Source organism: Coregonus lavaretus, assembly GCF_964263955.1.
Source record: "Coregonus lavaretus genome assembly, chromosome: 6".
NCBI classification, from domain to species: Eukaryota; Metazoa; Chordata; class Actinopteri; order Salmoniformes; family Salmonidae; genus Coregonus; species Coregonus lavaretus.
The window spans coordinates 51,138,303-51,154,611 of NC_139993.1; positions in this window are offsets into that span (position 1 = coordinate 51,138,303).

Here is a 16,309-nt window from a genome sequence, read left to right on the forward strand (position 1 = left end):
GGTGAGCAAAAATCCCAGAACCACACGGGGGGACCTAGTGAATGACCTGCAGAGAGCTGGGACAAAAGTAACAAAGCCTACCATCAGTAACACACTACGCCGCCAGGGACTCAAATCCTGCAGTGCCAGACGTGTCCCCCTGCTTAAGCCAGTACATGTCCAGGCCCGTCTGAAGTTTGCTAGAGTGCATTTGGATGATCCAGAAGAGGATTGGGAGAATGTCATATGGTCAGATGAAACCAAAATAGAACTTCTTGGTAAAAACTCAACTCGTCGTGTTTGGAGGACAAAGAATGCTGAGTTACATCCAAAGAACACCATACCTACTGTGAAGCATGGGGGTGGAAACATCATGCTTTGGGGCTGTTTTCTGCAAAGGGACCAGGACGACTGATCCGTGTAAAGGAAAGAATGAATGGGGCTATGTATCGTGAGATTTTGAGTGAAAACCTCCTTCCATCAGCAAGGGCATTGAAGATGAAACGTGGCTGGGTCTTTCAGCATGACAATGATCCCAAACACACCGCCCGGGCAACGAAGGAGTGGCTTCGTAAGAAGCATTTCAAGGTCCTGGAGTGGCCTAGCCAGTCTCCAGATCTCAACCCCATAGAAAATCTTTGGAGGGAGTTGAAAGTCTGTGTTGCCCAGAGACAGCCCCAAAACATCACAGCTCTAGAGGAGATCTGCATGGAGGAATGGGCCAAAATACCAGCAACAGTGTGTGAAAACCTTGTGAAGACTTACAGAAAACGTTTGACCTGTGTCATTGCCAACAAAGGGTATATAACAAATTATTGAGAAACTTTTGTTATTGACCAAATAATTATTTTCCACCATAATTTGCAAATAAATTCATAAAAAATCCTACAATGTGATTTTCTCATTTTGTCTGTCATAGTTGACGTGTACCTATGATGAAAATTACAGGCCTCTCTCATCTTTTTAAGTGGGAGAACTTGCACAATTGGTGGCTGACTAAATACTTTTTTCCCCCACTGTATATCCCTCAAACACCGGCTTCGAGGGCATTATCACAGTGCATATCCAGTGTTGTGCGGAGGGGTACGTAGTGCAAATGCAGATTAGTATTTGAGGTCATTGATGACAAGGTGGAGTAATCGGCCCAATGCAAAGTCACTTAATCCCTATGAGCCCGATGGCCGGTTGATGAGGGCCACAGCATGGGGGAAGAAACTGTTCAGGTGGTGGGCGGTAGGGAATAGGGTGGGTATCAGGAATAGGGTGGGTATCAGGAATAGGGTGGGTATCAGGAATAGGGTGGGTATTGGGAATAGGGTGCCGTTTGGGACGCACACATTGGCTCTACTTTATTTCTAAGAGCATGTTGTTTCTGTGAGTGTTGTGTTGTGATCCTTACATGTACGTATGTGACCAGCAGGGTCTCGGAGTGTGTCATCTCTACCAAAGCCCCATCCTGTGAATGTAATGAAACTATAAATCATATTGCTGATGGGCTTCTTCCTAACATACAATATAAGACAGCAGGGTGTTTCCCCTGGAGCTAATGCATTATAGGGTGCGTCCAAAATCGCACCCTATTTACTACATAGTGTGTAGGGAATAAGATGCCATTTGGGACGCAGACATACTATCTCTGCAGTGTCTTCTATCCTCTACAACGTGCAGCTGAGAGCTGAGAGCTCGGCTCCCTCAGAGCAAATGAAGAGCCAGTGAAATGCATCTGTCAGGGTTAGCGTTTGAGTGTCTCTCCGCCACTTCCCTCACTTATATAATCACATTATAATTCTGTTGTACAGCCTAACGTCTAATGTTGGAGCTCTCTGAGCTCTTTGCTTCCAAGCACTCTTGCTTTGAAATTCATCTCAAAATTAATTCTCAACAGTAACTGCTGTCCTTTACTTGTTCTTGAGAAATGTTGTGAAGCAAAGCAGCGTTTAGCTACATTTGCATTCCAAATGGTACCCTATTCCCTATACAGTGCACTACTTTTGACCACAGCCCTATGGGTACTGATCAAAAGTAGTGCACTAAATAGGGAATAGGGTGCCATTTGGGATGTAGAGAGTGTTTTGCTATGGCTTCCTCTCAGAACAGGAGAACAAAGTAAGGCCTGGCCACAGCTCATCCACAGAGGAATACCCTCATCCCATTCCAGGTTGGCTCAGCTCTTGCTCTACAGAAATGGATTTGAAGCACTTTGATCCCTCAGTTGTTAGAAAGGCTCTATATAAATCCGATCCATTATTATTATTATTGTTATTAGAATCAGAGTGCTCTTCTCTTCTCTTCTCTTCTCTTCTCTTCTCTTCTCTTCTCTTCTCTTCTCTTCTCTTCTCTTCTCTTCTCTTCTCTTCTCTTCTCTTCTCTTCTCTTCTCTTCTCTTCTCTTCTCTTCTCTTCTCTTCTCTTCTCTTCTCTTCTACTGTAGTCTACTCTCTTCTCCCTTTTCTCTTCTACTCTCTTTTTATATTTTTCCTCTGTGCCTTTTTAATATGTCTGCACCACCGTCCGGCACCCGACACACGGCGCCCGCGACTCTACAAGTGCCAGTGTTGTTCTGTGGGCAGGGGCGAGGAGGGAATCCAATCTCATGGCTCCAACAGGGAGGCCAGGCATTTCATCTGGTCACACTTTATCCTGCACCATGCTCTGATCGTCCTCTGGGTGCATTCCAGTGCTCACGGAGGAGGCCGGAGCATCTCACTCTCCGCAACCTGCACTTCAAGGGTCTCTTTCTTCCTTGCACCCTGGCTCTTGCTGTTTTTTGTGTTTGTGTTTGTATGGCTGCTTCTTTCTTTCTCTCTCTCTCTCTCTCCACTGTGATGGATCTGAGGGAGATATGTCTGTGTAATGCTGAGAGGTGAGGCAGAGGCCTCTGTTTGTTCCAGCTATAGCCTAGTGGTGTTGGGCAGAAGCTGAAGAACACAGCGGGATTGAACATTTACCTCCCAATAGTCTCCTTGTGTTACCTCCCAATAGTTTTCTATGTGTTTAGATCCATGACCATGGTTTTGTAAAAGTAGATTAAATACCAAGTAATTCAGGTGAACTGCCGACAGTGTATAATTGTACAACAACAACTGTACAACATTTACATTTACATTTACGTCATTAAGCAGACACTCTTATCCAGAGCGACTTACAAATTAGTGCATTCACCTTATAGCCAGTGGGATAACCACTTTACAATATGTTTTTTTTTTTTTTTTGCGGGGGGGGGGGGGGGGGGGGGGGGGGGGGGGGTAAGGGGGGGGTAGAAGGATTACTTTATCCTATCCTAGGTATTCCTTAAAGAGGTGGGGTTTCAAGTGTCTCCGGAAGGTGGTGAGTGACTCCGCTGTCCTGGCGTCGTGAGGGAGCTTGTTCCACCATTGGGGTGCCAGAGCAGCGAACAGTTTTGACTGGGCTGAGCGGGAACTGTGCTTCCGTAGAGGTAGGGGGGCTAGCAGGCCAGAGGTGGATGAACGTAGTGCCCTCGTTTGGGTGTAGGGACTGATCAGAGCCTGAAGGTACGGAGGTGCCGTTCCCCTCACAGCTCCGTAGGCAAGCACCATGGTCTTGTAGCAGATGCGAGCTTCAACTGGAAGCCAGTGGAGTGTGCGGAGGAGCGGGGTGACGTGAGAGAACTTGGGAAAGTTGAACACCAGACGAGCTGCGGCATTCTGGATGAGTTGTAGGGGTTTAATGACACAGGCAGGGAGCCCAGCCAACAGCGAGTTGTAGTAATCCAGATGGGAGATGACAAGTGCCTGGATTAGGACCTGTGTCGCTTCCTGTGTAAGGCAGGGTCGTACTCTCCGAATGTTGTAGAGCATGAACCTACAGGATCGGGTCACCGCCTTGATGTTAGCGGAGAACGACAGGGTGTTGTCCAGGGTCACGCCAAGGCTCTTTGCACTCTGGGAGGAGGACACAACGGAGTTGTCAACCGTGATGGCGAGATCATGGAACGGGCAGTCCTTCCCCAGGAGGAAGAGCAGCTCCGTCTTGCCGAGGTTCAGCTTGAGGTGGTGATCCGTCATCCACACTGATATGTCTGCCAGACATGCAGAGATGCGATTCGCCACCTGGTTATCAGAAAGGAGAAAGGAGAAGATTAGTTGTGTGTCGTCTGCGTACAATGATAGGAGAGGCCATGTGAGGATATGACAGAGCCAAGTGACTTGGTGTATAGCGAGAATAGGAGAGGGCCTAGAACTGAGCCCTGGGGGACACCAGTGGTGAGAGCACGTGGTGCGGAGACAGATTCTCGCCACGCCACTTGGTAGGAGCGACCTGTCAGGTAGGACGCAATCTATAAGAGTGAGCCGCGCCGGAGATGCCCAACTCGGAGAGGGTGGAGAGGAGGATCTGATGGTTCACAGTATCAAAGGCAACAGACAGGTCTAGAAGAACAAGAGCAGAGGAGAGAGAGTTAGCTTTAGCAGTGCGGAGAGCCTCCGTGACACAGAGAAGAGCAGTCTCAGTTGAATGACCAGTCTTGAAACCTGACTGGTTTGGATCAAGAAGGTAATTCTGAGAGAGATAGCAAGAGAGTTGGCTAAAGACGGTACGCTCAAGAGTTTTGGAGAGAACAGAAAGAAGGGATACTGGTCTGTAGTTGTTGACATCGGAGGGATCGAGTGTAGGTTTTTTGAGAAGGGGTGCAACTCTTGCTCTCTTTGTCAAAGGCGACGTGTATGCGGTGAGCGAAGTCAAGCGCAGGACACAGAGCTACTGGCAGACATACTTTACTAACCAGTAAAAGAACATACAAAACAAAACCTCCTAACAGGGAGGAAACAAATACACGCATACGACACAGCAATGCCGACCTTACGGGAAACAAAACAATAACACACAATTTACCAAACGAGAGACAGGGGTAAATATAGGGACTACAATCAAACATAATAGCGAACAGGTGTAAACACTCAAGACTAAACAAGACAAACACCGAAACATCGATCGGCAGCAGCTAGTACTCCGGGGACGACGAACGCCGAAGCCTGCCCGAGCAAGGAGGAGGAGCAGCCTCGGCAGAATCCGTGACAGTACCCCCCCCTTGACGTGCGGCTCCAGCCGTGCGCCGACCCCGGCCTCGGGGACGGCCAGGAGGACGCGGAGCAGGGCGAGTCGGATGACTCCGGTGGAAATCCCTCAACAGGGAGGGATCTAGGATGTCCCTCCTAGGGACCCAGCACCGTTCCTCCGGACCGTACCCCTCCCACTCCACGAGATACTGCAGACCCCCCATCCGGCGCCTCGAATCCACGATGGAAAGGACTGAGTACGCCGGAGCCCCTTCGATGTCTAGTGGGGGCGGAAGAGCCTCTCGTATCTCATTCTCCTGGAGTGGACCAGCTACCACCGGCCTGAGGAGAGACACATGGAACGAGGGGTTAATGCGGTAATTTATGTTCAATCTCCTCAGGACTTTAAATGGCCCCACAAACCGCCGACCCAGCTTCCGGCAGGGCAGGCGAAGGGGCAGGTTTCGGGTCGAGAACCAGACCCGAACTCCCAGTGCATAAACCGGACCCTCACTGCGGTGGCGATCGGCGCTCGCCTTTTACCTTCTGATAGCCCGCTGCAGATGGACATGCGCAGCGTTCCATGTTTCCTCCGAGCGCCGAAACCACTCATCCACCGCAGGAGCCTAGATCTGGCTCTGATGCCAGGGTGCCAGGACCGGCTGATAACCCAACACACACTGAAAAGGCGTAAGATTAGTGGAGGAGTGGCGAAGTGAGTTTTGGGCTATCTCTGCCCAGGGGATATAACCCGACCACTCCTCCTGCCGGTCCTGGCAATAGGACCTCAGAAACCTACCCACATCCTGGTTTACTCTCTCCACCTGCCCATTACTCTCAGGGTGAAAACCCGAGGTAAGGCTAATCGAGACCCCCAAACGTTCCATAAACGCCCTCCAGACTCTAGAGGTGAACTGGGGACCCTGATCAGACACTATATCCTCAGGCACCCCGTAGTGCTGGAAGACGTGAGTAAACAGGGCGTCGGCCATTTGTAGGGCTGTAGGGAGACCTGGCATTGGAATGAGACGGCAGGCCTTAGAAAACCGATCCACAACGACCAAGATCGTGGTATTCCCCTGGGAGGGGGAAAGGTCCGTGACAAAATCCACCGATAGGTGAGACCACGGCCGTTGTGGAACGGGTAGAGGTTGTAACTTCCCTCTGGGCAGGTGTCTAGGCGCCTTACACTGAGCGCACACCGAGCAGGAAGAAACGTAAACCCTCACGTCCTTAGCAAAGGTGGGCCACCAGTACTTCCCGCTAAGGCAGTGCACCGTTCGACCAATACCCGGATGACCAGAGGAGGGTGACATGTGAGCCCAATATATCAGTCGATCACGGACCTCGAGCGGCACGTACCTCCGCCCCTCTGGACACTCTGGGGGAGTAGGGTCGGTACGTAACGCCCGCTCGATTTCCGCATCGACCTCCCACACCACCGGTGCCACTAGACAAGACTCTGGAAGTATGGGAGTGGGCTCAATGGACCTCTCCTCTGTGTCATATCGCCGGGACAGGGCATCTGCCTTAGCGTTCTGTGACCCTGGTATATACGTGAGCTTAAATACAAACCGGGCAAGAAACATGGCCCACCTAGCCTGACGAGGGTTCAGTCTCCTCGCTGCCCGGATGTACTCCAGGTTACGATGGTCAGTCAGAATGAGGAAAGGGTGTTTAGCCCCCTCAAGCCAATGCCTCCACACCTTCAGGGTTTGAACCACCGCTAGCAGCTCCCTGTCCCCCACGTCATAATTGTGTTCCGCCGGACTGAGCTTCTTGGAATAAAAAGCACAGGGGCGGAGTTTTGGAGGCGTGCCCGAGCGTTGAGACAATACAGCACCGATCCCCGCCTCGGACGCATCCACCTCAACTTGGAACGCCAAAGAGGGGTCCGGATGTGCCAGCACCGGAACCGAGGTGAACAGGTCCTTCAGATGTCTAAACGCCCTGTCCACCTCAGCCAACCACTGCAAACGCACCGGGCCCCCCTTTAGCAGGGAGGTGATGGGAGCTGCTACCTGTCCAAAACCCCGGATAAACCTCCGGTAGTAATTGGCAAAACCCAAAAACCGCTGCACCTCCTTAACCGTGGTGGGAGTCTGCCAATTATGCACGGCTGAAACGTGGTCAATCTCCATCTCCACCCCTGACGCGGACAACCGATGTCCCAGGAAGGAGATGGACTCCTGGAAAAAAACTGGCATTTCTCCGCCTTCACATACAGGTCATGCTCCAACAGTCTACCCAGCACCCGACGCACCAGGGATACATGCTCGGCTCGTGTAGCGGAGTATATTAGAATGTCATCAATATACACCACTACACTCTGTCCATGCAAATCCCGGAAAATCTCGTCCACAAATGATTGGAAGACTGAAGGAGCATTCATTAAACCGTATGGCATGACGAGATACTCATAGTGACCCGAGGTGGTACTGAATGCTGTCTTCCATTCATCTCCTTCCCTAATGCGCACCAGGTTGTAAGCGCTCCTGAGATCCAATTTTGTGAAGAATCGCGCCCCGTGTAATGACTCAGTCATACTAGCAATCAGAGGGAGAGGATAGCTGTATTTAATGGTAATCTGATTGAGACCACGGTAATCAATACACGGGCGTAAACCCCCATCCTTCTTCTTCACAAAAAAGAAACTTGAGGACGCAGGGGAAGTGGACAGCCGTATGTATCCCTGTCTCAGAGATTCTGTGACGTATGTCTCCATAGCTGCCGTCTCCTCCTGAGACAGAGGATACACATGACTACGAGGAAGTGCAGCGCCTACCTGGAGGTCTATTGCACAATCCCCCTGTCTATGAGGTGGTAATTGAGTCGCCTTCTTCTTACAGAATCTGCATACTCAGGAAGAATGTGCATTGCGGGCATTTGGTTCGGACTTTCCACCGTCGTTGCCCCTACGGAAACACCTATACACCGCCCGACACACTGATCAGACCATCCCTTGAGAGCCCTCTGTTGCCATGAAATGTTGGGGTCATGAGATATTAACCAGGGAAGCCCCAACACCACGGGAAACGCAGGAGAGTCAATCAAATACAACTGTATAATTTCCTCATGACCCCCCTGCGTCTTCATCTTAAGTGGCGCTGTGACCTCCCTAATCAATCCCGACCCCAAAGGGCGGCTGTCTAGGGCATGGATGGGGAAGGGCACATCAACTGGTATAAGAGGAATCCCTAACTTATACGAGAAACAGCGATCGATAAAATTCCCAGCTGCGCCTGAATCGACTAGCGCCTTATGCTGGGAGTAGTGGTCGGAGACTTGGAGGGGAGTTGCAGTGAGATTAGTAGAAGAACAGCATCTAGTAAAGATGAGGTCAAGCGTATTGCCTGCCTTGTGAGTAGGGGGGGACGGTGAGAGGGTGAGGTCAAAAGAGGAGAGGAGTGGAAAGAAGGAGGCAGAGAGAAATTAGTCAAAGGTAGACGTAGGGAGGTTAAAGTCACCCAGAACTGTGAGGGGTGAGCCATCCTCAGGAAAGGAACTTATCAAGGCGTCAAGCTCATTGATGAACTCTCCAAGGGAACCTGGAGGGCGATAAATGATAAGGATGTTAAGCTTGAATGGGCTAGTGACTGTGACAGCATGGAATTCAAATGAGGAGATAGACAGATGGGTCAGGGGAAAAAGAGAGAATGTCCACTTGGGAGAGATGAGGATTCCTGTGCCACCACCCCGCTGACCAGATGCTCTCGGGGTATGCGAGAACACATGGTCAGATGAGGAGAGAGCAGTAGGAGTAGCAGTGTTTTCAGTGGTAATCCATGTTTCCGTCAGTGCCAAGAAGTCGAGGGACTGGAGGGTAGCATAGGCTGAGATGAACTCTGCCTTGTTGGCTGCAGAACGGCAGTTCCAGAGGCTGCAGGAGACCTGGAACTCCACGTGGGTCATGCGCGCAGGGACCACCAGGTTAGAGTGGCAGCAGCCACGCGGTGTGAGGCGTTTGTATAGCCTGTGCGGAGAGGAGAGAACAGGGATAGACAGACGCATAGTTGACAGGCTACAGAAAATGGCTACAATAACGCAAAGGAGATCGGAATGAAATGAACTAAACATCTGGGAAAGCGAGAGAGCGGGGCCTCCCTCACTTACGTTTCACTGAAACACCCAAATATAACTCTCCCAACTTCCACCTCAGAAACTATAATTGTTGTAAACTACAGCGGTTCAATGTTTTCTAGGAATAGACTAACTTAGTTTATTCAGCTAGCTAATTCAGCTAGTATTCTTCCGTGAAAACCGTCCAGGGCACCGAATCCTATAACGCTACAGCCAACTAGCATGCCAGCCTCCAACAACACGGTTTAGCACCAATACTCGGCCACAACAAACCACCAGTGTGTCAACACGCCAAGCAGATCATTCGTGTCCGTGTCTAACGTTGTGGGTTAGTCCCGACAGCTTGAGCGAGTCCGTCGTCAATTTATTCAGCCAGTTAGTTAGCTAGAATAGTTAGCATACTAGCTAGCCATTGTTTTCTGCCAACGAAAAAAACCCTCCTCCCACGGCACGAACACACAGAGAGAGCCAAGCTAACGTTAACTAGTCACCCATGTCCCGAATTCCCTTGAACGACTCTGCACACCAACTGTACCTCAAATCTTCCCCCAAAATATTATTAGTGAAAGTTAGGGCAACTGGTGTGCAGGTTAGTTTTGTGGGCACAAAGTTAGTTTGTAAATGTACTGATATGAAGGAGAGGAAAATATTAGTTGTGACTCAACACTCAGTGGGTTTCTGCGTCTTAAATAATGATTCCTCTGCAACAGATTGTTCAATATAGTCCTGGTATGCGGAATAGGCCTTGTCTAGAAACTGTATTAAAAAGCCCATTCCAAGCCAGCTTTGGTTTCACATTGGCCCTGGAATCATAACATGTAAAAGGCCTTCAGAGTGAGACCGAATCGTCTGCATTCCAAATGGCACCCTATTCCCTATATAGTGGACTACTTTTGACCAGGGCCCATAAGACTCTGTTCAAAAGTAGTGCACTATGTAGGGAATGGGGTGCCATTTGGGCTACAGCCTGAGACTGACTGACTGGGAGGAAAGAGAAGCTTACGCCTCGGCGTGCCAAACAGCCTTCACATTAATTAACTGAGATGCCCAGTTGTCTCCAATCACAAAGTTTGTTTGCCAAGCTATTTATCTTCCAAAAGTAAATGTTCCCTGCTCTGACAAAATTAGCCGTGTTTAGTTGATTATAGTGGTGGCCATTGTGTTGTGTCCTCATCGCATTATGTGAGTGGGTGTAGATGGAAAGGTTTGTGGTGGTGGCAGAAGTTTTCATATACTACAGGAGAAGGGACTGCCAATGAGCATGACGACACGTTTATCTTGCAGAGCATGGAGATTGGTGATTGGTAAAAGAGATCTGTGCTCATCCACTTAACTGCTAAAAACATACAACTTTACTCATCAGACTGTTTCTTTTTGGTAAACGATATGAATTTTTCATATAAAAAATATTTCGTTTTGCACAGTTCTTCCTCATGATTTTTCATGACTTTGTAAAATTCTTGAAACAAAACTATGCTATTTTGGAACTAGAAGCGCTTTGTCTAAACTCTAAACTCATTATTCATTTATTGTATATTTACAATTAAAAGTTTCATAAAAGTAGCTTAGATAAAAACAGACGTTTTGGCAGCATTGGATCTAGAACATTGTAACCTTTTTTTGCACTTTTTACCCCTTTTTCTCTCCAATTTCATGATATCCAATTGGTAGTTAGTCTTGTCCCATCGCTGCAACTCCCGTACGAACTCGGAAGAGGCGAAGGTCGAGAGCCATGCGTCCTCCGAAACACGACCCTGCTAAGCCGCACTGCTTGTTGACACACTGCAGCTTAACCCGGTAGCCAGCCGCACCAATGAACATCGTAACCTTGATGAGAAGTTTCTTCTGATTAAGAAACACACTTTAATCCATCTATAAGACTGTGCCTATGTGAAACATAGAAGTTCAGAGGAAGAAATTCAAAGGCTTGGACATCTCTGTGGATTGATCACTTACAGTAACAGCAGTGCTGAGTGTTTAAGGTGTGGAGCGAGGAGATAAGAGAAAGCATCTGGAGGACAAGGCCACACACACACACTCTCTCTCTCTCACACACACACTTTAAGTCCCTCAACGTATCCCCTAGCAACACAAAAAAACATTAAGACGACTGACAGAAATAATTTAAAAGTCACACAAAACAAGACATCAGCATCTTTATCAATGTTTTCCCCCTGAAACTAGGAACTAAATTACTATGATGCAGGGAAATTACCTTTACATCTCTGTCGCGCAATCTGTAATGCTTCAGCAATACAGATTGAATATAGCCTTTAGATGTGACTTGGAAAGATGATACATCTTGGAAAGATGATACAGAGAAAGAGAGAGAGAGAGAGAAAGAGAGAGAGAGAGAGAGAGAGAGAGAGAGAGAGAGAGAGAGAGAGAGAGAGAGAGAGAGAGAGAGAGAGAGAGAGAGAGAGAGAGATAAAGAGAGATAAAGAGAGAGAAATAGAGAGAGAGAGAGAGAGAGAGAGAGAGAGAGAGAGAGAGCGATAAAGAGAGAGATAAAGATATAAAGAGAGAGAGAGAGAGATAAAGAGAAAGATATAGATAACGAGAGAGAGAGAGAGAGATAACGAGAGAGATAAAGAGAGATAAAGAAAGGGAGAGATCGAGAGAGGTGGAGATAAAGACAGAGATAAAGAGAGAGATAAAGAGAGATAAAGAAAGGGAGAGATCGAGAGAGGTGGAGATAAAGACAGAGATAAAGAGAGAGATAAAGACAGAGATAAAGATACAAAGAGAGAGAGAGATGTAAACATATGTTTCCCATGCCAATAAAGCCCTTAAATTGAAATTGAGAGAGAGAGAGAGAGAGAGAGAGGAAGGAAGGAAGAGAGAGAGAGAAAAAGAGAGATGGGAGAGAGAGAGAGAGAGAGAGAGAGAGAGAGAGAGAGAGAGAGAGAGAGAGACTGTTTAATTAAAACTGTTTAATTTGATCCTGAGTGTAGGTTATTTCCATGACATCTGGAATCAAGGACTCATAACCCCAATCTGTAAGAACGGAGACAAATTTGACCCTAACAATTACAGAGGCATTTGTGTGAACGTTAACCTGGGGAAGGTTTTCTGTAATATTATAAATATAAGAGTTCTAAACTTCCTTAATAAGAACAATGTCTTGAGTAAAAGCCTAATTGGATTTATACCAAAACATCGCACGACTGATCATATTTACACCCTACACTCCCTGATAGATAAACATGTCCACCAAAATAATACCAAAATGTACGCTTGTTTTATCGACTTCCAAAAAGCATTTGATTCTATTTGGCATACAGGACTGTTCTACAAAGGTATTGAAAGTGGTGTAGGGGGTAAAACATATGACATATGACTGGCAATACATGCAGCATCAAAATTGGCAAGAAAATAACATTTAACCAGGGGCGGGGCCTTTGCCAGGGTTGCAATCTGAGCCCTGCACTCTTCAATATTTACATCAACGAATTGGCCACTATTCTAGAAAAATCCCCAGCCCCTGGTATTAGTCTCTACAATTCAGAGGTTAAATGCCTGCTCTTCACAGATGACCTATGTCTGCTGTCACCCACAGCACATGGCCTACAGCAGACCCTGGACCTGCTAGAGCAGTTCTGCCAGACCTGGGCCCTGGCAGTAAACCCCAAAAAAACTAAAATAATGAGAAGATCTAGATCTCAGCGAATTAGACCAAAGTTCTCAATTGGTACAAAATATATAGAGTACTGCACACACTACAATTACTTAGGTTTAAAATTCAGCTCAACTGGACACCTTAATGATGCAGTGAATGAACTGAGAGAGAAAGCACGCAGGGCATTCTACGCAATTAAAAAACAAATTCAAATTGAAATACCTATTCAAATGTGGCTAAATCTAATTGAATGTGACATTGAACCAATTGCACTTTATGGTAGCGAGGTGTGGGGTCCACTTGCAAAACAAGATTTCACCAAATGGACAAACACCCCATTGAAACCCTGCATGCAGAGTTCTGTAAGATTATCCTAGATGTTCAGAGGAAAACTACAAACAATGCATGCAGGGCAATATCCACTAATAATAAAAACTCAAAAAAGAGCAATTAAGTTTTGGAAACATCTAAAATACAGTGAACCCCTCTCATATCATTACCAAGCCCTGCAATGCCAAGAGATGAGCAAAGAAAAGAGTCCCCTCATCCAGCTGGTCCTGGGGCTGAGTTCACAAACCTGTTCTACTAACACGCTGAAGCCTCAGGACCAGAACATCCAATCAATCAGAATAAACCAAATTACAACACAGTCAAAACAAAACTACATTGCTTATTGGGAAACACAAGCACAAGCACAAAGTAAAATGCAGTGCTATCTGGCCCTAAATCGACAGTACACCGTGGCTAACTATTTGACCATGGTTACTGATCAAAACCTTAGAAAAACCTTGACAAAGTACAGGCTCAGTGAGCACAGCCTTGCCATTGAGAAGGGTAGACACAGGAAAACCTGGCTCCCTGTAGAAGAAAGGCTGTGCAACCACTGCACCACAGAAGAACCTGAGACAGACCTGCATTTCCTGACAAAATGTCAAAAATATAAAACAATTAGAGAGTGTCATTTCCCCAAATTTGAAACAGTTTTTCAAGGTTTCGAAGACCTCTATGATGAGGATAGGCTACACATCCTGTTGGGGGAGGACGCAGAGAGCTGTGGGTTGGCATCGCACTACATTGCTGCCTGACATAAGATGAGGGACAGTGTCTGACAGACCAACCTGCACATGTCCTCTACATTGTTATTGTTCAATGGTTATTTTGACCCTTGGTTATTGTTGTTACTGTTGTCCCGTTGACAATATTGATTATTATTATTTGAATTATGTTAATAGTGTAAATATCCAAAGTCAGCTTTGGCAATATGTACATTGTTACGTCATGCCAATAAAGCAAATTGAATTGAATTGAATTGAGAGAGAGAGAGAGAGAGAGAGAGAGAGAGAGAGAGAGAGAGAGAGAGAGAGAGAGAGAGAGAGAGAGAGAGAGAGAGAGAGACAGAATATGACATTTGAAATGTCTCTATTATTTTGGAACTTGTGTGAGTGTAATATTTACTGTTCACTTTTTATTGTTTATTTCACTTTTGTTTATCAATTTCACTTGCTTTGGCAATGTAAACATATGTTTCCCATGCCGATAAAGCCCCTTGAATTGAATTGAATTAACAGAGAGATGGGGCATCACAGCCAGAGAGAAACTCCAGGGCCATTTCTACTGGTAAAACAACCTGGAGAGAGAATAACTTCCATAGAGTTGAAAAATGATACATCTTGGAAAGATGATAAAGAGAAAGAGAGAGAGAGAGAAAGAGAGAGATAGAGAGAAAGAGAAAGAGAGATAAAGAGAGAGATAGAGTGAGATAAAGAGAGAGATAGAGAGAAAGAGAAAGAGAGATAAAGAGAGAGATAGAGTGAGATAAAGAGAGAGATAGAGATAAAGAGATAAAGACAGAGATAAAGAGAGAGAGATAAAGACAGAGATATATATAGAGAGAGATAAAAAGATAGAGAAAGATAATGAGAGAGAGAGAGAGAGAGAGAAAGAGAGAGAGAGAGAGAGAGAGAGAGAGAGAGAGAGAGAGAGAGAGAGAGAGAGAGAGAGAGAGAGAGAGAGAGAGAGAGAGAGAGAGAACGAGACCAAGAACAGAGACAGAGACAGAGACAGAGACAGAGACAGAGACAGAGACAGAGACAGAGAGATGGGCATCACAGCCAGAGAGAAACTCCAGGGCCATTTCAACTGGTAAAACAACCTGGAGAGAGAATAACTTCCATAGAGTTGAAAGTGAGAGCCAGAGAAGACTCAGAGTGCTCTGCTCTCACATATTGTTTTCCACTGAATGAAAGGAGGCTTCCTTTTCTGGCCGAGTGAACCCAGCCAACACGAGGCACAAACTTGGCAGAGGTGGAATGGAACAGTTCTCTTCACACACCGAGGTACAGACAGGGCCAATGAGGTGGGATAATACCATACAGATTTGAAGGGAAAAGCACTGCAACACACTCAGATTTATTTCAGATGACTTGTCACAGATAGGGGACTTGCGGTTTAACTTCAGTCAAGTTTTAATCTGATATTTCCATAGCTACACAATAGAACAATTTCAAGACTTCTTGCTAAGCCTTTTGTTAGCGCAGGTTTAAAAAACAGCTGTTATAAGATGATAAGAATGCAACCAGCACTCGGAGGCTGCTGAATCAACGTAAATAACCGTTGGTACGAGCTGTGTCTGTTAGATTGGATTTGCGAAGACGGAACATCATTAATATCTTTAGTCTTGAATTTCAATCCAAGCATCACTCTGAGGCTTTGAAATGTTAAAAAATATGGTGTGACACAAATGTGAACATATGATTGGAGTGCATGGTTTAAGATTGTAAAGGTCTGTGAGTTGCACTGTAAATGTTGTGAACATTGTTCACGGAAATGTTTTGAACAATATCAGCAGTATCAAAACTCTTATTCCTGTAAGAATACGAAGCGTTGCTGTATTATGTAGATATATCTTGGTTCTTGTCAACCTCTCTTCATTGCCAAACTCCCACTGTTGTCACATCTAAATCCAAATTCATAACAGATCTATAAAGCCAGCATTCTATTCGGCTTGTATGTTGACATCAAACTTGATCTCTTAGAAACAGATTTACATCCCGTTGACGATGGGGGAGTGGAGCATATCCATTGTGAAATAATTGCCATCCTAATGGACACCAGTAAGGATCCTTTAGTTGTAATCTTAGACTGCTAGCTAAACACTAAACAACACTCAGCATTGCCTCCTGCTGCAAGCCTCCAAATGGAGAGAATTCTTGATGACCTCATTTATGCTTTTTTTCCAGGAATCGTGGAAGTGCACTAATATATCTCTCTAGATTGGAGTGTCTTATTGGATTCCTCATACTGTGGCCTGGCCTCTTATTGTGTTCAAGTAGAGCTGTGTTCTGCACTGCATTTTGACGCTGTCTGTTTTGTTCTTGAACTACTTTAGTTTTTCTCAACATTTGTTGACGTCTTGACTTTGTGTTTTATGAATTTTGTATTTCTTGTCGTATAAATCTACCTCTAACATTGTATAAATAAAAAGGCTGAATGAATCGTATTGTCTTGTCCTTAACAAAAAAAATTAAACTATGAGCACTACTTTCAGTGTTATGTATCGAATGTAAAGCAAACTGTATTGACTTTTCTCTAGCCAGAATATCTCAGTTTTTTTTCTG